At 37.6% G+C, this 24756-nt stretch overlaps 1 protein-coding gene and 1 pseudogene across 4 annotated transcripts in view; one reads left to right on the plus strand and one right to left on the minus strand.

Moving 5' to 3' along the window:
* The window catches only part of BABAM2 (BRISC and BRCA1 A complex member 2), a 454732-nt gene that overhangs the window by 108849 nt on the left and 321127 nt on the right, over positions 1 to 24756 (plus strand). The gene's annotated exons all lie outside the window — the stretch shown is intronic.
* Positions 23810 to 24541, minus strand: LOC111546011 (annotated as a pseudogene).

The raw sequence follows: 24756 nt of genomic DNA on the forward strand, positions 1-24756 counted from the left end.
AGAATGTAAGAGTACCAACACCTTGTCACTTTTCCTCCTCTGCTCTTCACTGTGCTACCTACAGAAGGACATCTTCTGAATGTGTCCTTGCAAAATAGTTCCCATCCCCAGTGTACACAAAATATATACAAAGAATGCACTAAGCTGAAGTGGACTGCATGTCACACACTTGAAAAACGCTATCCAGATGGATGGTGCTCGATGCCTAGACACTTCTAAGAGCCTTGGCCTACAACATATTTTAAAATAGAATGTTCTCTCATTTTTCAAATCTCCATTTGATGCCTCATTTGAGATCTGTAAAACATTTGTCCTTAGCCCTGAAGCTGGACATAGTGCTCAAGACAGATAAGTAAGCAGAATTACAGCACAGAGTGACAAGTGTGGAGATAGAGGGATACACACAGAGCACTGTGGGAACATGGAGAGGGACACTTTACCATATTCAGGACCATATTCAGGTATGTGTGGTAAGTACTAGGGACTTGGAAACATATTACTTGATTTTTTATGAATAATATATATAAAATATACCTGGTTAACTGACAAATAACATTTATACAGAAGAGTGTACAAATCACATGTATAGCATGGTGAATTTCCAAATGGTAAACACACCTGTGTAAGTAGCACATAGATCAAGAAATGATATTTCCACTATCCAGAAGCCTCACTCATGTAGTGTTCCATCACTATGACCACCTTGCCTCAGAGTTAACACTATGCTGACTTATGTTGTCATCATTATTTTTGCCTCTTTTTTATCTTCATACAAATGAAATCCAACCATGTGCTTGTCTTCTTTCACTCAATATTTATTTGTGAGTGTCATCCGTGTAGTTACTTTGGTTGTTGTTCATGCTCATTGCTGCTAGTATTCTATGTATGAGCATACCACAGTGTATCCGTTCTACTCTTGATTGACACTTAGGTTATTTTCAGTTTTTTTGCTCTTGTGAATATTGCTACTACGAACATTCTTGTACATGTCTTGGTTAATGCACATATATCCATTCCTGATGGGTATATATTGAAGAGTGGACTTGCTGGGTCAGATAGTATAGATGATAGGACAGTTTGAGGTTTCTCAGCTTTATTAGTTTATCAGTCAGGGTCCAGTCAGGAGATAGAAACCATAGCAGTAATTTGAATAGGGAAAATTTAATATAGAGAATTATTTACCTAAAGGGGTAAAGGAGATCTCTAAAGAATGCAAGACTAGCAGTTGTAGGGAGCAGCTATTCTAGGGCTAAGGGAGAGGAACAAACTTTGAAGTCCCTTTCCCCCGTCATGCCCCATCACAGCTGAGATTCCCACCTCCTTGTTGGAGAGGGTGTGGCTGCAGGCTACGGGAAGATGAAGACCTTCACTGGGGGTGCTGTGGGCCAGAATTGGTGCAGGTGGCCTACTGGGTGCTGGTAAGCCAGAGCTGGCAAAGTGGAAATGGGCTGGTTTCAGTGAAACAGGCTGGAGGATGAGCACTAATAGGGTCTCCTGCATGGCTCTGGCAGCTGCACCATGGGAGCAAGGAGGAAAGTACACAGAACCAGGGTAAGAAGCTCCTCCCTCTGCTTTGCCTTGCACTGTCCCTCCATCACTCTCTGTTGACAAGCTGAACAGTGCACCCACTGGCAGAAGAGAAATGTTTACAGGGTCTGGCCCCCACTGCATCAACAGGGTAAAGCAGAGTGGCTTTGGGAGATGAGAGGCAATACATGAATGAATAGCACAACTAGATAATGCCAAACTTATCTTCCAGTTTGTTTGTTTGTTTATTTATTTATTTATTTTTTGAGACAGAGTTTTGCTTTGTCACCCAGGTTGGAGTGCAGTGGCACCTCCCAGGTTCATGCTGTTCTCCTGCCTCAGCCTCCCGAGTAGCCGGGACTACAGGCGCCCGCCACCACGCCCGGCTAATTTTTTGTATTTTTAGTAGAGACGGGGTTTCACCGTGTTAGCCAGGATGGTCTCGATCTCCTGACTTCATGATCCACCCGCTTCGGCCTCCTGAAGTGCTGGGATTACAGGCATGAGCCACCGCACTTGGTCCTTCATGAGTTCCTAATTTTAGAGAATATGTTCTTCAGTTCTACAATTCTATTTGATTATTTTCTATACATTCCAGTTACCTGGTTAATTTATCTTTTCATCTGTATTCTAAATGGCTTTCTCTACTTTCTTGCCTGTGTTAATCATATTTATTTTCCAGTCCATGTGAGCTAATTTTAATATCTGTAATATCCTTTGATTTTTTTGCGTGTGTTTTGTTTGCTTTTTTTTTTGGTTATTGATCGTGTGGTTCTGTTTTTGGTGTTTCTGGTAGTTTTGAGTGAATGTCAGGCATTCCAGTTAAAAAACTATAGAGACTCCAGATAACGCAGTCTTCTTCCAGAGAGAGGGTTTACTGTCCCCTCTGATAGAGGCATAGGCTGATGTGATTGGTTGGTCATTTTAATCCAGTCGGGGATTTTGCTGAGTCGAAGCTAGTTTATGGCTTTGGTAAGAGTCTGTTTACTTCTGGTTCACTTCTGTTCTGGGATAGGGCTCTTCAGGGTTTTACTAAGAGTGGAGTGGCCAGTGTTCCTAAACAATTCTAAGTGCCTTGTCCCACAACATACTTTAGAATAGAGTTCTCTGTCGTTTATCAAATATTTAAACACACAAGCAGTGTGGATCTCAAATTCTAAATGTTGTCTTACAAGACTACTGATTGCTTTGCTCTGCTTTTCACAGGCGTTTTCTTAATTTTTAGCTTCTTGACCTGGGCTCCCCCAGAAGTCATCAGTCTTGAGGGGAACTGGCTGCATGTTTGAGGTCTCTCAACACTCTGCCAAAAAGTTCCAATGGTTTCTCTAAGCCTCAGCAGCAGTTTTGTGACTGTGCCTAGCCTGGATTCTCAGCCCCCCTCCTGTACCCTAAATTTGCAAATGTCCCCAGGGTAAAAGCAGCTGCAGACATCAGCTCCTCTCCCTGAGGTTTTCTCCTCTTGATTCTCAGCCTCCCAGTTCTCATTGCTTCCATAGATAGCAAATGCCTTCAAATAGATTTCTGTATTTTATTTAGCTTTCTAGTTGTTCTTATTGAGAGTGCTGATCTGTACAGAGCTACTTCATCCCACCTGGAAGTCCTCTCTGTTATATTTTGAGAACATATAATTTTAAAATTTACTTTCAAAGCAAAAGTACAAGAGACTTCAGCAGATTATAAAATACAATGTACATGTGTTACACCTTGGTAAGAATACAGAATTAATAAAATTAATCATTAATAATTAAAATGTTTGATATTAATAAAATGTTCAATAACATAAATTAATAAAATGAAGATAACTGTCCTTCTTCCTTTTTTATGAAAACCTAGATATTAACTTCCAATATATATATTCCTAAGGTAGAAATAAAACATTATTTAGCATGGCATCTCTGGTTCTCTCGAGTTGAATGCAGCTTGTAATCAAAGGATGCATCATCAGTAAATGACCCAAGAGAATATGAGAAAATTACTAGAAATTTTGGTGGAGAACTGGTTTATGTGTTGAACTAAAATCTACTGTATTTCTATCATGTCTATTTCATCATCCAGGGAAACGTTTTATGAGGTAGGAAGAAAGTTGATATTGTTTTTTAAAAAATACACTTCCTAAAGGAAGACAGTGGAAGAACCCTGGTTCAAAATTATGATTTATGATTTCATCTGTTTTCCAAAGTTGTTGCTATTATAGATTAAGAAGAGTATTAATATATACACATATGCATACACATATAATTTGAAAGCATGTGTTACAAACAAGGCTTTAAAAGCATAGTTGTAGAAAAACAGAGCACCTTGAAAGCACAAACAAGGTATATTAAAAACATTCACTCTCCTAAGACAAATGAAAAAAAGGCAAACCAAGTTATTTTTTGAAATCCAATGGCAAATATAACATTTAGCAAATGTTGCCGGTTTTGATTTACTCTATTGAATTTGTAAAACAGCTTATGGGAAAATGAGGTACTGAGTTGAGTATAAACCATTGCAGTTCAAGAATATGCTTATCCGGGACCAGGTACAGTGGCTCATGCCTGTAATCCCAGCACGTTGGGATGCTGAGGCGGATGGATCATGAGGTCAGGAGTTCAAGACAAGCCTGGCCAACATGGTGAAACCCTCTCTCTACTAAAAATATAAAAATTAGCTGGGTGTGGTGGCACGCACCTGTAATCCCAGCTACTCAGGAGACTGAGGCAGGAGAATCACTTGAACCTGGGAGGTGGAGGTTGCAGTGAGTCAAGATCGCGCCAGTGCACTCCAGCCTGGGCAACAGAGCGAGACTCAGTCTCAAGAAAAGAAAAGAAAAAATGCTTATCCAGAGGAATTATTTAATCAGTTTTGAAGATTACCCATTGTCTTTGGTTGATCGTCTCTCGTCATCCATCTGCTCTTTGTCACCTCCTATTCTCTCCATCACTCCCTTCAAAGAGCTGCATTTTAAAATAATAATAATAATGATAATAATAATAATAATAATAATAATAATAATAATAAGCATTCAAAATACAAGTAAGTACCAAGAAAAACTGGTCTATAACCTTAAATGAGTTAAAGATGAATATTCACAGTTTAGTAGATTTTTATTTCTGGTGTTTTTCTGCCTATGCCACATGGCCATATGTTTGTCTACATTTTTCATTTTTTTTTAACTTTATATATTATCATAAGCATTTTTCCTCTGACATTACAGATTTAACTTAAGCACCTTTTAAAATTGGTTTCTGTTCTTTTGATCTGTTCCTGATTGTTGGTACCTCTGCAGGAAGATAAAAGATGTACCTCAAACCAGTCCTTTTTCTTTATTTTTGTTTATTACTCATAGAAAGTTCCACTTGAATCTAAATGAAATGGTCATTACTTGTGAATTCTGAAACATCTTTCCGCTTACCCCGAATAACTAATAGTTGGTTATGGTTAATAACTTACTAAAAAAATCTGTTAATTCATTATTTTAAGACTAGTGTCTGTGAACAGGGCTTTTACCTTTGTTTCTCTTAAGAAAATAAGGGAGGGGAGGTTCCAAGATGGCCAAATAGGAACAGCTCCAGTCTACAGCTCCCAGCGTGAGCAACACAGAAGACAGGTGATTTCTGCATTTCCAACTGAAGTACCAGGTTCATCTCACTGGGGCATGTCGGACAGTGAGTACAGCCTACCGAGCAAGAGCCAAAGCAGGACGAGACATCACCTCACCTGGGAAGCACAAGGGGTCAAGGAATTCCCTTTCCTCGCCAAGGGAAGCTATGACAGACGACACCTGGAAAATTGGGTCACTCTCACCCTAATACTGCAGTTTTCCAATGCTCTTAGCAAATGGCACACCAGAAGATTATATCCCATGCCTGACTTGGAGGGCCCCACACTGATGGAGCCTCGCTCATTGCTAGCACAGCAGTCTGAGATCAAACTGCAAGGCGGCAGCGAAGCTGGGGGAGGGGCACCCGCCATTGCTGAGGCTTGAATAGGTGAACAAACTGGCCGGGAAGCTTGAACTGAGTGAAACCCACTGCATCTCAAGGAGGCCTGCCTGCCTCTGTAGACTCCACCTCTGGAGGCAGGGCATAGCTGAACAAAAGGCAGCAGAAACTTCTGCAGACTTAAGTGTCCCTGTCTTGACAGCTTTGAAGAGAGTAGTGGTTCTCCCAGCACGGACTTTGAGATCTGAGAACGGACAGACTGCCTCCTCAAGTGGGTCCCTGACCCCCGAGTAGCCTAACTGGGAGGCATCTCCCAGTAGGGGCTGACTGACACCTCACACGGCTGGATGCCCCTCTGAGACAAAGCTTCCAGAGGAACGATCAGGCAGCAACATTTGCTGTTCTGCAATATTCGCTGTTCTGCAGCCTCTGCTGGTGATACCCAGGCAAACAGGGATTGGAGTAGACCTCCAGCAAACTCCAACAGACCTGCAGGTGAGGGTCCTGATGGTTAGAAGGAAAACTAACAAATAGAAAGGACATCTACACCAACACCCCATCTCTAGGTCATCATCATCAAAGACCAAAGGTAGATAAAACCACAAAGATGGGGAGAAACCAGAGCAGAAAAGCTGAAAATTCTCAAAATCAGAGCACCTCTTCTCTTCCAAAGGAATGCAGCTGCTCACCAGCAACGGAACAAAGATGGACTGAGAATGACTTTGACGAGTTGAGAGAAGAAGGCTTCAGATGATCAAACTTCTCCGAGCTAAAGGAGGATGTTCGAACCCATCGCAAAGAAGCTAAAAACCTTGTAAAAAGATTAGACGAATGGCTAACTAGAATAACCAGTGTAGAGAAGTCCTTAAATGACCTGATGGAGCTGAAAACCATGGCATGAGAACTACGTGATGCATGCACAAGCTTCAGTGGCTGATTTGATCAACTGGAAGAAACGGTATCAGTGATCAAAGATCAAATGAGTGAAATGAAGTGAGAAGTTTAGAGAACAAAAGAGTAAAAAGAAACGAACAAAGCCTCCAAGAAATATGGGACTATGTGAAAAGACCAAATCTACTTCTGATTGGTGTACCTGAAAGTGACGGGGAGAATGGAACCAAGTTGGAAAACACTGTTCAGGATATTAACCAGAAGAACTTCCCCAACCTAGCAAGGCAGGCTAACATTCAAATTCAGGAAGTACAGAGAATGCCACAAAGACACTCCTCGAAAAGAGCGACTCCAAGACATGTAATTGTCAGATTCACCAAAGTTGAAATGAAGGAAAAAATGTTAAGGTCAGCCAGAGAGAAAGGTCAGGTTACCCACAAAGGGAAGCCCATCAGACTAACAGCAGATCTCTCAGCAGAAACTCTACAAGCCAGAAGAAGTGGGGGCCAATATTCAACACTCTTAAAGAAAAGAGATTTCAACCCAGAATTTCATATCCAGCCAAACTAAGCTTCATAAGTGAAGGAGAAATAAAATCCTTTACAGACAAACAAATGCTGAAAGATTTTGTCACCACCAGGCCTGTCCTACAAGAGCTCCTGAAGGAAGCATTAAACATGGAAAGGAACAACTGGTATCAGCCACTGCAAAAACATGCCAAAATGTAAAGACCATCGATGCTAGGAAGAAACCGCATCAACTAACGAGCAAAATAACCAGCTAACATCATAATGACAGGATCAAATTCACACATAACAATATTAACCTTAAATGTAAGTGGGCTAAATGCTCCAATTAAAAGATACAGACTGGCAAGTTGAATAAGGAGTCAAGACCCATCAGTGTGCTGTATTCAGGAGACCCATCTCATGTGCAGAGACACACATAGGCTTAAAATAAAGGGATGGAGGAAGATCTACAAAGCAAATGGAAAACAAAAAAAAGCAGGGGTTGCAATCCTAGTCTCTGATAAAACAGACTTTAAACCAACAAAGATCAAAAGAGACAAAGAAGGCCATTACATAATGGTAAAGGTATCAATTCAACAAAAAGAGCTAACTATCCTAAATATATATGCACCCAATACAGGAGCACCCAGATTCATAAAGCAAGTCCTTAGAGACTTAAAAAGAGACTTAGACTCCCGCATAATAATAATAATGAGTCAGACTTTTATTATACATTTAAATAAAATGTGCAGTTGATTTTTGGTTATATTCCCTCAGGATCTTTAAATTAATTATTTCATATTCTTCACTTGTTTCAAAGGCTAGTCTTACAACTGGCTTGCTTTGTGTGCTCTTGGTGTACAGGGTCTTTTGAGGGAAGGCTATTTATTTTTTAATAAAGTTTTAATTTTAGAGTTTTTGTTTTAGATTTCTGGAATTGTTGCCAAGACAGTACAGAGAGCAGAGAGTTCCTGAGTGCCCCACATTCAGCTTCCCCTATTGTTAATATCTTGTATTACTATGGTATGTTTGTGACAATTGACAAACCAGTATTGATATATTATTATTAACTAAAGTATATACTTTATTAAGATTTAAAAAATTTTTTCCCAATGTCGTTTTTCTATTCTAGGATCCTATCTAGGATTCCACATTGCATTTAGTCCTCATGTCTGTTTGGGTTTCTCTTGTGACAGTTTCTCATATTTTCCTTGTTTTTGATAACTTTGATGGTTTTGGAGAGTGACTGGTCAGGTATTTTATAGAATGTCAGTTGGGATTTGTCTGATGTTTTTTTTTTTCATGTTTAGGCTGTGGTTATGGCCCTTTGGTAGAAAGACCTCAGAGGTACAAAGCCATTTTCATCACATATCAAGTCATATTGATAGTCACATACTATTGATATGACTTTTCGCTATTGTTAACCTTAATCATTTGGCTTGAGGGAGTGTTTGCTACACTGTAAGGCTACTCCTTCTTTCCCCCTTTTATACTTTACTATTGAAGGGTCTCACTGTGTGCAACCCACAGAAGTGGGGAGTTATGCCCTCTTTGAGGGCAGTGTCTGCATAAATTATTTGGAATTCTACTGCATGGGAGATTTGTCTATTCTCTCCATTTATTAATTTATTCAGTCATTTATTTAATCAGTGTGGACTTGCAGATATTTACTTTATAGTTTGGGTTACAGTCCGATACTATGTTATTTATTTTGTTATTCAAATTCTTCCAGCTTTGGCCACTGGAAGTTCTTCCACTTGGTTCCTGTATTCCTTTGACATGCCCCCATCATTATAGGTGTGTTTATTTGTTTGTTTTTTTGTAGCATTTTCTTACCTTCTGGCACTATGAGATGATTTAGGTTCATCTTGTCAGTTTCCTGCTCCAGTCTTAGTATCAGTCATTTCTCCAAGGAGCCCTTGTCCTTTTTATTGGAGAAAGGTCTTAGAAACCAGTATGTGAGTGCTAGGTGTGATTGTTGCTACTGGGATGTCATTGCTTTTATTTAGGTCCTTTCAGCTCACAGAGCAAGGAAATGTGCGTATCTATAAATATTTGTCTGTGTAGCCGTCTGTACCTATATTAAGGGAAACATGATTTTACTGATGTCTTCAACTCTTATCTACTTCCACATGGATCATTCTAGTCACCAGGAAGGATTATTTTAAGATGCCATTTGTGTATGTACTGATGTCTGCCATCCTGTGATATTATTCCTGTCTTTTTGTTAGTTAATTCCTTCTACAAACATGTATTGAGTCTATTTTATATTTAAGGCTTGCACTAGGTGCAAGGGAAACACAAATCAATGATTCGTTGTTGCGTTCATAGTTTCTTCAATACCTGTTTATTGAATACCTCATATTTAGGCACTGTGCTCCATGCTCACACTTTAGAAGTGGAGAAAATATGGCTACAGACAGTTACGCTATAAGGCAGGTTGGAACTGTGATACAAGGTAGAAAGGAAAGTGTGTTCTTGTGTTGCTATTAAATAGTACGTAAGACTGAGTAATTTATAAAGAAAAGTAGTCTATTTGGGCTCACAGTTCTGCAGGCTGTACAGGAAACATGGTGCTGGCATCTGCTTCTGGAAGGAGCCTCAGGGGTCTTACAATCATGGCAGAAGGCACAGGGGAAGTAGACATGTCACCTAGTGAGAGCAGGAGCAAGAGAGAGAGGAGGGGGTGCCACACTTTTTCAAACAATCAGATCTCATGTGAATTCAGGGTGAGAACTCACTCATTATCATGAGGATAGACCCACCCCTATGTACCAAACACCTCCCACCAGGCCCCACCTCCAGGGAGTTAGATTTCAACATGAGACTTGGAGGGGACATATATTCAAACTATATCGGAAAGGTAATAACAAAGTTCAAATGAAGAAGAAATTACTTCAGGAAAGGCAATCACATGATGAATTGTAGCAGTTAGAACATGATGAGATGCAAGTGACAGAAAATACAATCAAACAGGTGAAAAAAAAAAAAAAAAGAATGTATTGGTTCATATAACAGTAAAGACCAGGGGAAGCACTAGCTGGGGGTGTGAATAGTTTTAGGGTTTAAACAATGTCATCAGGGCTTTGCTCTGCCTTCTGCTCAAGCTGATATTATTATTAGGCTCTTATCTCCTAGTACTTCTAGGTGAACATCACAATACCAAGTTCCAAAGAAGAGAAAGTCTGGTATCACAAAGTCTTGGAATTGAGACTTGTCTTGACTTACCTCATATAGGTCATTGTATCCGTAAACAGTATTGCTCTGGGGAATAGAATGTGCTGATAAGCTTAGCTTTGCACATATGCGCCATCTGTTTCACAGATGTTGTTTCTGTGATTAGTATTAATCAAGGTATTCATTTTTGTTTTGTGAACTTGTCCATATATTTGTTATATTTTACAATAAAGTTTTTTTTAAAAAAAGAGCTAAGTATATTCAGCATAAAAATATTAATCAATGTAATTCCTCAGATTCAGGTAGTCCACTTAATCCTAAGATGGCTATCTACAAAGAAATTTACTCCTAGACACATCATGGCAAATTACAGAAAACCAAAGACAAGGAGAAAAACCTAAAAAAACAAAACAAACAAACAAAAAACAGAAAACAAAAGAGCAACCATTAGATTGTTAGCTGACTTCTTAATGTCATTAATGGAAGATATAATACAGTTTAGTGATATATTTAATGTGATAAACTAAATAACTGTTTAAAATCCTATACCCAGCAGAAAGATTCTTGACTAATTTCAGTGAAATAAATCCATTTTCAAGTAAACAAAAGCAGAGACTTCGTCATTAGCAAACCTTTACTAATTCTTCAGGGAGATGAAAGACAAAAATCTCAGTTGGAAGATAGAGGTGCAGAAAGGAGTAAATGGCAACAAAATATAATAAAGGGAGCCAGTAGCTAAAGAGGGTATAAAATTATAAATCATCTAGAGGGTGTTTTAGCTAGAATTGTTTTATACTTTTTGGTGGTTATTAGGATTTATGTTCCCAATGTACTTCATGTAGGCAAATATTAAAATTATGTGACTTCTTGGTGTTTACTGATTTGGGAGTGGGGAAGTGGGTGACCGTAGGGTGAAAAAAGAAAATGACATTAAAGCTTGGCTTTGCAAGTAGATAATTTAATGTTGACCATGTGTCTGCCATCCTGCTTTCTACATTTCTCTTCTTGTATTGCTGTGTGGTGCTGTGATTATTTCATGGGGAAATCAGGAATATATTGATTGCTGGATCGTACCTCCCAAAGATTTCAATTTATTTATTTAGTCTGAGGTAGAACCTAGGCATCAGTGGTTTTAGAAAGCCAATTCTAAGGCTGGGCAACATGGCAAAACCTTGTCACTACAAAAAAACACAAAAATTAGCCAGGTATGGTGGCGTGCACCTGTAATTGCAGCTACTTGGGAGGCTGAAGTGGGAGAATTGTTTGAGCCAGGGAGGTTGAGGCTGCAGTGAGCTGAGATTGTACCACAGCACTCCAGCTTGAGCAACAGAGTGAGACCCTGTCTCAAAAACAACAAACAAAGCCAATTATAGTGTTATAGCCAGAGTCAAGAACTACAGGTATTGAAAATGAATATGGGCGAGACAGATCGGAATTCTAGACTTAGTTCTATTGATTACTAGGTGGATTATGCTGGATCTATGTATTTATTTATTGATAAAACTGATAAGTACCTATCTCACAAGGCCATTTTAGGGAATAGAGATGGTAATATTTGAATGTAAAAATGGAAAGAAAACCAGAGGTGTGGAGGCCAAAATGACCAAGGGCAACGTATAATCATTACCAGAGAGAACTTGGCACATGGATGTATTTTCAAAGAAGCCCTAAGTTTACCTTTATAATCGAAGCAGTTGGTTTTGACTTTTGTGCTTATCTTTCAACTCATATAGAAATGAGGTTTTGTGCTTACTAAAGTCTTTAGGATTGGAATTGCTCTGCTGTACTTGGGTTATCTACAGGAATGGGCACATTACAGAGGAATAGTCTCATAAATTTTGAATCTGGTTCTAATATATGTTTTCTCTAACATTTTTAAAAAGCAAAAAAAAAAAAAAAAAAAACCCTTAGCCATTAAAAAACATTTTTCAGAGAAATTATCTGCATCCTGCTGAGAATTTTATGCCAAACGGCAGCCCCCACACAAGCTTTGGAGAGCCAAGCTATTTAAACCTGTAAAGGAAAACGCCAGCTCAGCCCTTACACTGGTTTGATGTAATCCTTTAACCACAGGATGGTTTCTAGCCTTGAATTGACAATGACTCAGTAGATCTTGTATACATTTTAAGAATGTTTTTAAGTAGGTAGGATTATAAAAATGGAAGTACAACATTATTATAAACAAAACATTCAACACATTGGACACAGTTTCTTGACTATGTTTCAAGAACATTTATGAAGAAGCCAGATTGAAAAGTAAAGTCTGGATTATTATAGAATTTTTAAAAGAAGGACAGCTAATTACTTAAAGTATCTAAAATAGTTTACTAGAGGTTATCAGTCACTTTTTAAAATCAAAGGGGGGTGATTCTTTAGGAGGTTAAAAAATTAATTTGCACAAACACTGACATAACAATTATATATAATTTGTGTGTTTAAAGATACTTTTTTTGTTGTTAAGAGATGGGGTCTCACTCTGTTACCTAGGCTGGAGGTGTGGCGGCAGAATCACAACCCACTGCTGCCTCGACTTCCTGGGCTTAGGTGATCCCACCTCAGCCTCCTGAGTAGCTGGGACCACGCTTCTATGCCTGGCTTAAAGATACATTTTTAAAAGACTTGTTTATTTTAGTAATTTGAAGATGTTTCCAAGGTTAACATGAACTTTAGCCTAGGTAGCACCTCTGGGAATTATTTTTAAAAAGCAAAATGTGTCTCAATGAGATTTGACTTTAATTTAAAACTAATTTAATGTATTAGTTAACCATTTATTTTACTTTCAACTACTGTGTAGTTTCTACTCCAAATTCAGCAAATCTATACAGATTAAATTAAAAGCATTTTCAAGTCAGGAAAAGATAACTATTTTAAACTTTTGAGTTCATATGTTTTTATTGCTATATGAATAGAACTGAATAGAAATAATTCTGGAATTAGCTATAGATTTATGTTATGTATGTATCTTGTCTAGTTCATAGTGAATACATCATAGACAACCTTAGTTGTGTTTTACTGAATTAGAAAATCTGTAATAGTAATTGTCAACCTTTTCATACTAAACATAAATAATTGAAATACTGTCTGTTAATCTAAGGATTTTGACTTCTTGAAGAGAGCTTTAAGTCCATTTCTTTTGTTTTATTAGTATATTTTGGGCTTTTAAATTTGTAAGTATTAAATTTGAGATAAAAATTTTTGTGCTATTTTGCAACATGCCCTGTGAAATTTTTCTTTGTCAAGGAAACAATGCATTTTAAAATGTTTATAACATTTAGAATAAAGGACTAAGGAAGTTTTGAAAATTGATAAAAATTTAAGCCAGATTAAACAATTAAGATTAATTGCATACCTTGTTTAACTTTTAGCATCATGTCATGGCTATAAATTTGTAACTAGCCATTTTAAAAATCCAATCATAATTCTTAGGTATAATTTTCAGAAATGAAAACAACAAAATTAATTACAACTGTAGAATTCCCTTATTTGAAAAGCTTTCTATTTTGGAGTATTGTATAATGAATCCCCATGGATCTCATTTCAATAATTGCCACGTCATAATCTTGTTTCATCTATACTCCTATTGACTTACTGCCTAGCATCGTAGTATGAAGGAAACCCCACATATTATGACATTTCATCTGTAAATATTTCAGTATAATACTCAAAAAGATAAATCTTTTAAAAAGCATAACCGAAATACCATTGTCTTATCTGAACAAATTGACAGTAATTCCCTAGCATCATCAAATAACCAGTCACTGTTCAAATTCCTAATTGTTTTAATTAAGATCTATGCATTGCGATTGTTATGTCAAGTCTTTTTTAACTTACTAGTTTTCTCCATCTTTTTTTTTTCTCCCTTTTTTGCAATTTATAGCTGCAGAAACAGGGCCATTTGTCCTAGAAAATTACCACAGACTAGATTGTGCTGATTGTATCTCTGTGGTATAGTTTAACATGTTCCTTTGTTCCACTGCAGTTTGTATAAATTGGTAGTTGGATATATGTCCCAAATTTCTTGCACCTTAAATTACTTGGTACATAGTCACAAACCGAAAGTAACCCTGGTTTCCCCTACCATCCTGGTTTCTAAATTTTGTGAAATAGCTGAAATAAGGACTATGTGCTTTATTTTATACACGACATATAGAGGCATCTTTAGATTTTATTTAGATAATTTTGTATAATGCTTGACTGAAGATTAGAATTTGCAGTGACATTAGTTATAGCAAAATGAGACAAATATGTGTATAGCAAGTAGAAAAGAACTATCAAAAGCAACAAGGATTGTAAAGGTACAGTATCCTGGTGTCATTTATTTTAAGGACAGGTAGCCTATTCACCTAAAATGTCCCTAACTATATCACTCTTTTTAAAAAATGGCTATCTGTTCTTACAAGAATGACCCCTGTTCATCATGTAAGGTAAATTATATTAAATATGCTTTATTTTGAACAATAACAGGAGCAACTAGAGAGTTAACAGTTTAGTTTAGCATTTGAAGGATTAAGGAACTACACATTGTAGTTGAAAAATATGATGATCTGGTTAATCTGTCACCCCTGTATATGATATATTTAATGTGTGCATATTAATGTTAGGTGTCATATATAAAAATTACGGAAATTCTGTATTGAGAATATTGGGGAAAGAAGGTATACTGATTAATTCAATATTCAGACTCATAAAAATATACTATATAAGCTATATATGGACCACCAGTTCTTTTAAAATAATTGATTTTTAAAGTAAAATACCCCTCACACTAAAAGTAGAGCATAATTTGATCTTTTTTTTTTTGATTGTTTGGAAGCATTTAAGAGACTTTATGGCATCAGAATTATTATTAACCTTAATTATCATTATGTTGTAGCAGTATAGCAGAGTTGATTAATGCAGAGTTCCAAAGTAATGTTTGTTACCAGAGGATTTTCACTGGATTAAGAAAGCCTGGATAGTAGTCACAAAGAATCACAAAAAGAGACAGGAACCACTATGAATGCATATATATGTGTGGCTGCATACATAGACTTGTATTTACTCATGTGCACAGGTGTACATATTATTAAATTTATAATGTATATTGTTAAACACATATACATATATATCAACTTGTGACATGTGCAGCCATTACCAGTACTAAGGAAGCTGCAAATGGAAGGAATTTGATCAAAATTTACCAAGAGGAAATTGGCTCCAAGACATAATGCTTTTGGCTGGAGAAGATAGTGATCCTGGCACAGTATACTCTCTATTTCCTTGTTAGAGCTCCAAGATTAAAAGAATTAGCTACATAGAGGCAGATGCTTGGTAGCTTTCTGGAAGCACAATTATAAGGTTTATGAAAAACAGGAAGATCAACATCACATACAGGTTTTATGAACTGGGAACTGATTTAATGTGCTATTTTGTATGCCTTAGACCTTGTCTATTGAGCCATAATAATTTCATTTCATTTTTATAACTACTTTTACATTCTTTTTTTTTTTTTTTTTTTTTGAGATGGAGTCTCGCTTTGTCGCCCAGGCTGGAGTGCAGTGGCCAGATCTCAGCTCACTGCAAGCTCTGCCTCCTGGGTTTATGCCATTCTCCTGCCTCAGCCTCCCGAGTAACTGGGACTACAGGCGGCCCGCCACCCCGCCTGGCTAGTTTTTTGTATTTTTTAGTAGAGACGGAGTTTCACTGTGTTAGCCAGGCTGGTCTTGATCTCCTGACCTCGTGATCCGCCCGACTCGGCCTCCCAAAGTGCTGGCATTACAGGCTTGTACATTCTTATTTTAAGCGTGATAGCCTTTGGAAAGAAATTATGTCTTAGAATGCTTTTAAGATACTATTTTTCAGATTGTTCAAACTTTTTGTGATTGATGACTGTAATTAGTCATATTGCGTATTGTATTTTCAGAATTGCTCTCCAATTTTCTTTTGTCTACTTCTGCTAATAACCACAGATCAACTTGGCTCCCAGTAGCCAGTATCTTTATTGACCCTGGAAAATGTTTTGGATCTTTAATATACCTAATTTTGTTTATAATGAATTGATTAGTGGTGATCATTCACTTGAAAAATAGTTTGAATGCCCACTTTGAATAACCCATAATGTCTAACACAGTATTTGCATAGAGATGAATAAGATACTGTTCCTGTTCTCCCATAGTTTATAATCTTATAGAAGCCGAGTGATATGAAGTAACTATATTACCCAGACATTCAGTGATTTCTTATGAACATTAGTGGGTGCAATGAATAGGAGAGATTTCTTTTTATCTTTAATTTTCAATGACTGAGAAACTTCAGCTATTCTTTTGCTTACATGACACCAATAAACACCTGATACATCTACCATAAATGAAGAGACCATGAGAAGAAATAAACAGTCTTTTCAGGAGATGCCCTAAAATCTCAATAATCTTTTTTGTAGCAGGGGCTACGAACTCAAATGTCTGAAGGAGCCAGTCAAGTGTACCCAGGTAACACAAATGAATGAAAAAGTAGGTATAAAACGTTGGAATTGGTGAGGATTGTGACCTGCTGAAGTGTGTATGCTTTGTTTAAAGATTTTCAAATAAAAATTTGTGTGGGTCAAAGAAAGCATGTCTGGAGGCTGAGGCGGTCAATTTACAAATGCTCCATAATTCCTTAATCTTAATGAAACCATCACAAACACATTTGAGAGAAAAGATGATGATTTAAAATTAAACACAAATAAATATGTTCAATTTGAGAATGATCACACCATTGAGTAAGCTATTTGGCACTTTCCCCCCTGGGGCACAAGTGACATTAAATCAGGGGTGATGGGATCTCAGGGGGAGCCTGGATGATATTACAGATCTAGGCAGATGAAAGGATCAAATTTAGTAAAATTCAATACTATAGGAGAAGCAGAAATGAGCAAGAGTGATGTTGGCTCTCCATGGTTGAAGATGTTTTTCGCCCCTGCATATGGGCAGCTCGGGATTCTGGGGTAATCATTGTTAGAAATAGACCAGAGGTCTGGAGACACAATCTGTAACTTCCTGGGAATACATATGGGGCAACTCGTAGAAAGCTCTAGTGAGTGGAGCTTTTAACCATCATTTAGTCAATGGATTATGTGAAGGTCTAGTGAGTTTATATGAAATTATTTGGGCCTTTAATCACAATGAGAAAATTCACTGGAAAAATAATTAAGTGTTCTGGGTTTTGTCTGCTATCTGAATGCCTGAACCTGACTCCAAAATCGTGAAAAGATTGTATAGGACCAAGGAGCAGATCTCACCCCGGGTGTACTTAATCAGTGTATCAGAGGGTTGTATCTGATACTCTGTCTTTTTAGGATGCTTCAACAGTTATTCTGATGATAGCCAGGGTGGAAGCTAGGGTAGTAGGTAGGAAAGGTTCATATACTTGTAGGGAAAAATCAGGCTTCCGTGGTTAATGAAGATTGCATATTGACAGCCTTCTATCAAGGGATTTTTTTAAAAGTAAAATGCTCTTTATTAATAAAAAGAAACCTAGTCTGTTCGATGATGAGTTGATGGCAGTAGAAATTGGCAGCTTGGGATGTTACGGTTTTGTTAAGGTTTGTGAAGCACTTCGTCGGAGAGAGTATGTCTCCATGATTATTTATCCTGAGACCCAGGGAAGGTTGTTTGGATGGTACCATTTGAAACAGATGCTTTTATTTAGTTTACTTTGAGAAGCACCACAATTTTGAAAGAACTGGTGAGGAATGGGTTTAGGGGCTAGAGACGGATGGCAGTAGTTTAAAGAAGTGACAGTTGATGAAACAATAATCATTGTGTATTGCTAAGTTGATAAATGGCTTGAAGTCAGTCACCGTGGCTGCCTTCTGGGGACCTATTTTAAGTCTCCTGGAGAGAGAATGTGTACAAAAGATGTAAAGGTTTACTGGCCGGAGGCACACATTTCCAGTGTGGCATGAAGCCAGCATTCATATGATACCACAGGACAGCTTGTACATGCTGAATATTTCCAGTCAAGTGGAGGAAAGGTAAAAATATCTCCTGTTTAAGGGACCGTGAAGCCAGCGAAGGCCTCCTGTCTAAGCTCAGTGCTAAAGAAGGGCTGGGGTACTGCTCATTGGGTGCATGTCAGTAATCAAAGACACATGTCAGTAATCAAAGGGTCCTTATTTAGTCTGGAACAGTTGTTCATTTTTCTCCTTTACGTCCTTCAATGGGACTGTTGGCTTTTTTTTTATAAGTTTCACTTGATTACCCACTGAATCAAATACCTTATTGGTATTTGAAAAGCTGTAGGATGGGGAACATCTCAGATACCTATTTCAGATCCATTTTAACTTAAATTTATTGAATGAGTTGTAATATACAAAAATATAGTTTCTGTTTTTCCTCTTTTCCTTATTATTTATTTTTTCCTTAAGAAAAATCATTATAATCATTGTTGGGTTAGTAGAAATAGATTAATTCTCTATGTAGATTTTTCTGCAGATAAATGTAGGAAGCTACTCAACTTTTGTTTCTGGCAGAAAACCCACACCAAATCCATACTTTTGGTTGAAGTGCTCTTGAATAGTTACATGGCCTGGTAAGAGCTCATGTCCCTCTTCCTCTGATCTTTCTCCTAAAGAGGTAAAATGGTGATAATGGTATTGTGGTGTGTCAGCACTCTTTTATTTTCTTATTTTTCTTTTTCTCCATTTTTTTTTTAAGTGACAGAAACCTGATTCAAACTGGCTTTAACTATAAAGAGAATTAATTGGCTTAGAGAACTCAGCAGTCCAGAATTGAGCATCAGACAAAGCTTGGTCCAGTGGCTAAAATAATGTCATTTAAGGACCTGGTTTCTTCCCATTTCTTCTCTTCTCTGCTCTGCCTCCCATTGTGTTAACTTTTAGTCTCCATATCTGTATAGGTTCACAAGTCTTTTCCCTTATGAATAAAAAATTGTTACTCCATTTCAGACTTTATATTATCCTGTCATAGGAAGAAAGTAAGCCTTTATTTCTCAGCAGTCCCAGCTGATGTCTTTATTTATCTCATTGGGTTTGATTGGTTATGTGTCCAATGGCTGAAGCAAACATTGAGCTAAGTGCATAGACAATGTTGATGGGGTTAGATAGTGAGGACCTATAGAGCTTATAGAGAACTGGAGGTTCCCACTCAAAACTCATGCCTGAGAATGGGGAAGGGAAGTCTCCCCAGCAAAATTTGGGTTGATGTTATCAGCAAGAGGGGAATGGATGTTGGACATGAAACAATGGATGTTTACTAAATGTAGGTTTAGGCCAAGGATATTATATGGATCTGGGGATAAGAGGTAGAGTTTTTAAGGGGAAGAGTAAAGACATTGAAAGCTCTTTAATATCCCATGTGCTGTGCTTTGTGGATATGCTTTCCTTCAGTTGAGTGTCTATTTTGCTTTGCTTTTTCTTTCTTGCTCTTACAGCTGCATGTGGCTGTTACAACCCGAAGAGCCTGGGGTAGTCTCCTTTTCATTTGGAGTTTTATCTGCCCATTTACACATGAGTCGTGTTACTAGGACATTGGTGGTTTTAAGACCACTGGCCAGGAAAGCCTGTAACTGGGATTTTGACTAAGAGGAAGAGGGTCTGGCAAATATTGCAGGTCTAAAGTCCAGAGAGCTCAGCTAAGGTGAGGTGAAACAGTTACATAATATAAATCCTTGTAGCCTAGGGGCCTAGTTTCACTAGGGAAGTCATCTAGGGCAGAGGTCCGCAACCAGGTGCCAGAGCCTGCAGATGTTTCTCCAGTTGTAAATAACAACTTGGTTGAAGCTGTTTGCTCTTCTTGTTCCATACCGCCCATTCCTGTGGGTTTCTTTGTGATTATCATAGTCAGAAGGAAAGAAGAATCTACCGTGGGGTCTGGTGCCGTCTGAGACAGGAAAAAAGTTACTATCTTGATTTGGGAGAATGGAAAGGAGTCCCCTATGGCTATAAAATATTCAGTGCCAGCAGAGGGTCGCTAAGCTTAAAAGATCTTTCATTGTGATTTAAATAATTTGCTCCAAGTTTAAAATCTTTGGATGGAATTTGGATTCTTAACTTTCTAAGTTTGAAAGATTCCTGAAGACATTTTCTGATGAAAAGTGTAACACTAACAAAGTGTTTGCTTTAACTAAATGATTGCAGTTAATTTCTTGTAAAGAAACACAGAAGCACACATTAACTTAAAATAAGCTCACACTGTTGTTTCTTGTAGTACAGCCAGGAAAAACAGTAACAAGCTGTCTCCTTCAAAATCACATCCCTGGATGATATTCCAGCAACCTGGAAAATTTAAATACATCCCCAGGAAAAACAATTTGAATTAAGTTAGAAATCATATTTGCTAATTCCCTTTCTGCCATTGCCTTTCATTCTCTGACTCTGAGTAGCATTAATTGAGAAGGCGTGTGGCATCAATAGCAAGGTAAATGGTGACATTCATTTCAGAGCCACAGCCAACTTAGGGCCACAAAAATAGTTTTAATGTTTAGGATTCATAAATCAAATTTTAGCCTACATTGACATTTTGTCCTAATAATATTAATTCATATATTTTTGAGAAACCACTGGTTTAAAACTTGAGCATTTTGGCTCCAAATAGATTTGATTTTGTATTTAAAAGATATTACCTTACAATTGTGAGGATAAAGACAAAACCTATGGAAGAAAGAGAGTAGATTTAGTTATTAGTCATTCTAGTACTCTTCACGGTGCTGATATTCAATAATTTTAGTGTTCTTGGCCTTAGTTCTCTAATACGTGTTTTGGAAAATACATTATTTTTATTTCCTAAGTATTTACAGTTTTAAGAGAAGAAGGGCTAATTAAGATTCTTTTCCTTTGGGTGTTCTTTTCATTCCTGTCCCATTTGAGGGAGTTTCCAAGATAGAAAGGAATCTGCCTACTTTCTTTCTCTTAATAAATGAGGAAGATTGGATCAAGAGATGTGGTTTAAAATTTCTTCCCTCTCCACTTCTCTCCCACTTTTGTTTCCTCCCACTTATCCATCCCCAATTCTTAAGAAAGAAACACAAGTTGGAAATAAGCTGGGTGATCCTAGAGACTCATTTGAAGTGGAAATTCAAGATGGAGTGGGGCTGCATACTGGTCACTTTCTTTTAAGAGGAACTGAAGGGTAATCTATATAGCAATTTCTGATGGGCAAAAAGGGACATTACAGGCTTTTGACTTTTATAAATGAGGCCATAATTATAATTAGGTATCATTTTGGGATACTTTTACATGTTTTAGGTTTAAAGCCTACTTGCCTGTGGAGGAAACTAGACATGTGAAGTATGCCACCTTGAAAGATTCTGACGCCCTGGCACAAAATCGAGATGATAAATTCGTGTAAAATTCCACCAGTAGATCATCTCTTGATAGACATTTGAACACGCCCTAGAATTCCTGTTAGTTGGAAGTCTGGCTTACCTAGCAACTGATTGAGGCTGCCTACTGAATGGCATTTTGAAAAGTTCAGACTTAGAATTTCCTGTTTTGCTTTTTCTCCATTATGAGTCTTACCAGCCCTATCACAAACTTTTATGGGAAAGTGGTTTTTCAGCTACAAAGGTATTTGTGCATTTTGCCTAAGACATATGTCGTCCTCAAGAATATATAACTGTCATGTTCTGTATTGACATGAGAATCAGGATCACATTACCACAAGTAGCTAGAAGATTTTATTGATTGTAAGCCAGGGAATGGTCTGACTGATTTTATCCTGCAAGTGAAAAAAAAAAAAAGCTGTTTTAGAAGGACAGACAGACACACACACACACACACACACACACACACACACACACACATACGTGTGTGTACACATGGCTAACAGCAAAGTTGGTTGTTGGTTGAGAGGCAGATCAGAACCTTGGAGAGCTCAAGATAAAGGAGGGGCAGAACCACAATCAGAAGCTTCCATGGCTTCCATGACTGCTCCCAAAAACTCCCAAAAACGGATGAGTTTTTCTGGAGCAACTGCCAGCTCCACTCTGCTTATTGTTAAATCCTACATATGTAGGATTTAAGAAGATAAATCCCTTTTACTCCAAGCATGAGCTGCATATTTTTTGACTAATTTGATAATTTGTGGCTAAAGTCTTAAAAACAAAAACGGAAAGGAAAGAAACAAAGGGACATACTTTTCTTTAGCACATTTTTGTGAAGATCCTGTGCTGTTCCTCCACGGCCATGTTATGATTACGGATTCCACTTAGCAGGGCTTCTGGGATTGAGATGAAAGTCACATATAGGACGGGTGGAGGTAAAGTTAAGGTTTCACTGAACTATTCACTGTGTATTGGACTAGATCAATTTTTCCAAAAAAAGATTCTTTTCAAATAACATCTTTGATAAAACTCCAACCAAGCCAAAGTAAAACAAAAACTAGGAGAACAGAGATGTTCTGGTTGAAACAGGGTTTGGAAAGTCTGAAGTGCCTTCTGTTCAGACTAATTCTGGCTCCACCAGAAGCCCCTAAACACAGGTCACAAATCACCATGTTTTACCGGCGTACATTCAGTTTACTTGTCAGACACAGTTCCTAAGTAAGTGTGAGGACTTATCCTGTGTTTCTAGGAATACTTTTACTAGCCCAAATTAATCCCAGAAGTGGCCATTTATTGCTGTCTACTTAGGTATTCATTTGGATGGCAGATGTTTGCATTTCTTTCTTTTCTTTTTTTTTTTTTGTCACTCAATTTGTTTATGGTAAGTCTCAGCTTCAGTATGAAGCTGTTTTTTTTTTTTTTAAATCAAAACCCTGCATTTTACATGCTAAATATCTTGGCAAGTAGGTTGTTAAACATAGTAATGAACTTAAGACAGCAAGAGTGAGGAGTTAACAAAAGCTAAACATTGCAGCCTAAACAAAATTCATACAAAAAATAAACTATCACTGGTTACATAAAATTTTCCTGACTGGTTAAAACTTAGTATAAAATATGCATTTTAGAATCCTTAGCTATCAAGTTCAAAAAGTACCAGTGTCTATTTAAAATAATTCCTTTCCCAAGCCAAAGTGTAATCAAAATTATTTCAAATGGCATAACACATTCTAATGCTAAAAAATATTCATGATTATTGAAGTGGAGGTAAATCCCAGAGCTTTTGGGACTTTCTCATGCTGCAAATGGCTGTTTCTCTAGTTCACTCAAAGCAGCATATGACAGCATCCAAGGATGACACTAAGCTCAGTAAAAGGCAAGACTGCTGGTAGCCAGCTTTGACCTCCCCGTGAAGCATGGCTGCTGTGTCCACAATACAGATGTGTGAGGATCAAAGGCACACTATTCTGCTAGCTAAAGAGATAGCAACCCACCCCCTCCAACCTCCTTCCCCAGGTAAATAAAAGTATACAAGGGGAAAAAATTAAAATTCACTTATTTACAGAAAAAGGGTTTTGAAATATTAATGTAATCCCTCCTTCAAAAATTTTAACTAGAGTCATCTGGTCATTTCTGATCACATCTTAAAGATGTATCCAGATTCAATTTCAGTTGGTTTATCCTTAGACACTTCTAGTCAAAAGTATCAATTTTATTCCCAAATATTTTAACCACTAGTGTGACTGCAGTGTATTGTCTCCCAGAGTTATCAAGCGCTGGAAGAGAAAAAAATAGATGTTCAAGCAGCAGGCAACATTTATGGCCCTTTCAGACAGTAGCATCTGAGTGGCTACTGAATAGTCCAGGAATAATTCTCAAAACAAGAAAATTCATGCATTTTAGTAAATATGTTGTAGTTTTCACAGTTGAAATTTCCTCAGACATTGTGCTTTCTTTATAAGGGAATCCTGATTTTTATTAATGTTATGGTGAGTCAGGACTTGAACTAGCAGCCTTCTTTTTCTTCTTCTTACTGTGTTTCTTATGCTTCTTTTTCTTTTTTTTTTTTTTCTGTTGCTTTTTCTTGTTCTTCACTGCTTTTCATCTTTTTTGCTTGTACCTCCTCAATATACTCTGATTCTGACAAGGACTCCGATGATAAAGGTTTATCTTCTGAGTATATCTTTCTCTTTTTTCTGAGTCCTTTAATGTCCTTTTCTTTCTCAGTGGCATCTTTTGACTTCTTTTTCTTTTTAAAACTATCCTTACTGTCTGATTCAGTTTCTGATTTGGACCTTTCAGAAGATTTATGTGAACGGTTCTTCTTTCTCTTTCTCCGTTTTCCTTGTCTCTCATCCTTATCTTCAGAATCTGAAGAACTGCTGAAAGAATCAGAGCTTGATGAAGAAGATGATGAATACCTACCAGATTTCTTCTTTTTTCTTTCTCTGTCGTTTTTTGGATGAGCTCTCACTTCCACTTAACAATTTCCCCCTGTGTTTTTCTAGTTCTTTCTTCCAGTTCTCATTCATTTTATTCAGCCAAAGCCCCGGAGCCTTTCTTTTTCTTTTCTGGTTGCTCTTTTACTTCTTTCCAGGTAGGCCTTGGTCGATTCAGATAATCCTGTATTGTTGGCCCTGAAGACTGGATTGAACCCCTTGATCTTGCCATTGCTGTTGGATGCATGTAGGCCACCCATTTGTCCAACTTCCCCATCGTGCTGGGCTGAGCACACAGTCGCACACCGAGGGAAACCTGGCCAGAGAGACGGCCGAAGTGGGCCCTCCGCAGGTGCATTTCTTTCTAGTTAGCTTCTGTGCATCCCAGAATCCACTGTGTTTTAGACTGTAATGAACAACTTCAAACATCATAGCAACAATCTCATCAGACTCTATAGGCTCTGCTTACAAGGGGGAAGAGAATTATTAGAA

This window comes from Piliocolobus tephrosceles, chromosome 15, assembly GCF_002776525.5.
Source record: "Piliocolobus tephrosceles isolate RC106 chromosome 15, ASM277652v3, whole genome shotgun sequence".
In the NCBI taxonomy this organism is placed as follows: domain Eukaryota; kingdom Metazoa; phylum Chordata; class Mammalia; order Primates; family Cercopithecidae; genus Piliocolobus; species Piliocolobus tephrosceles.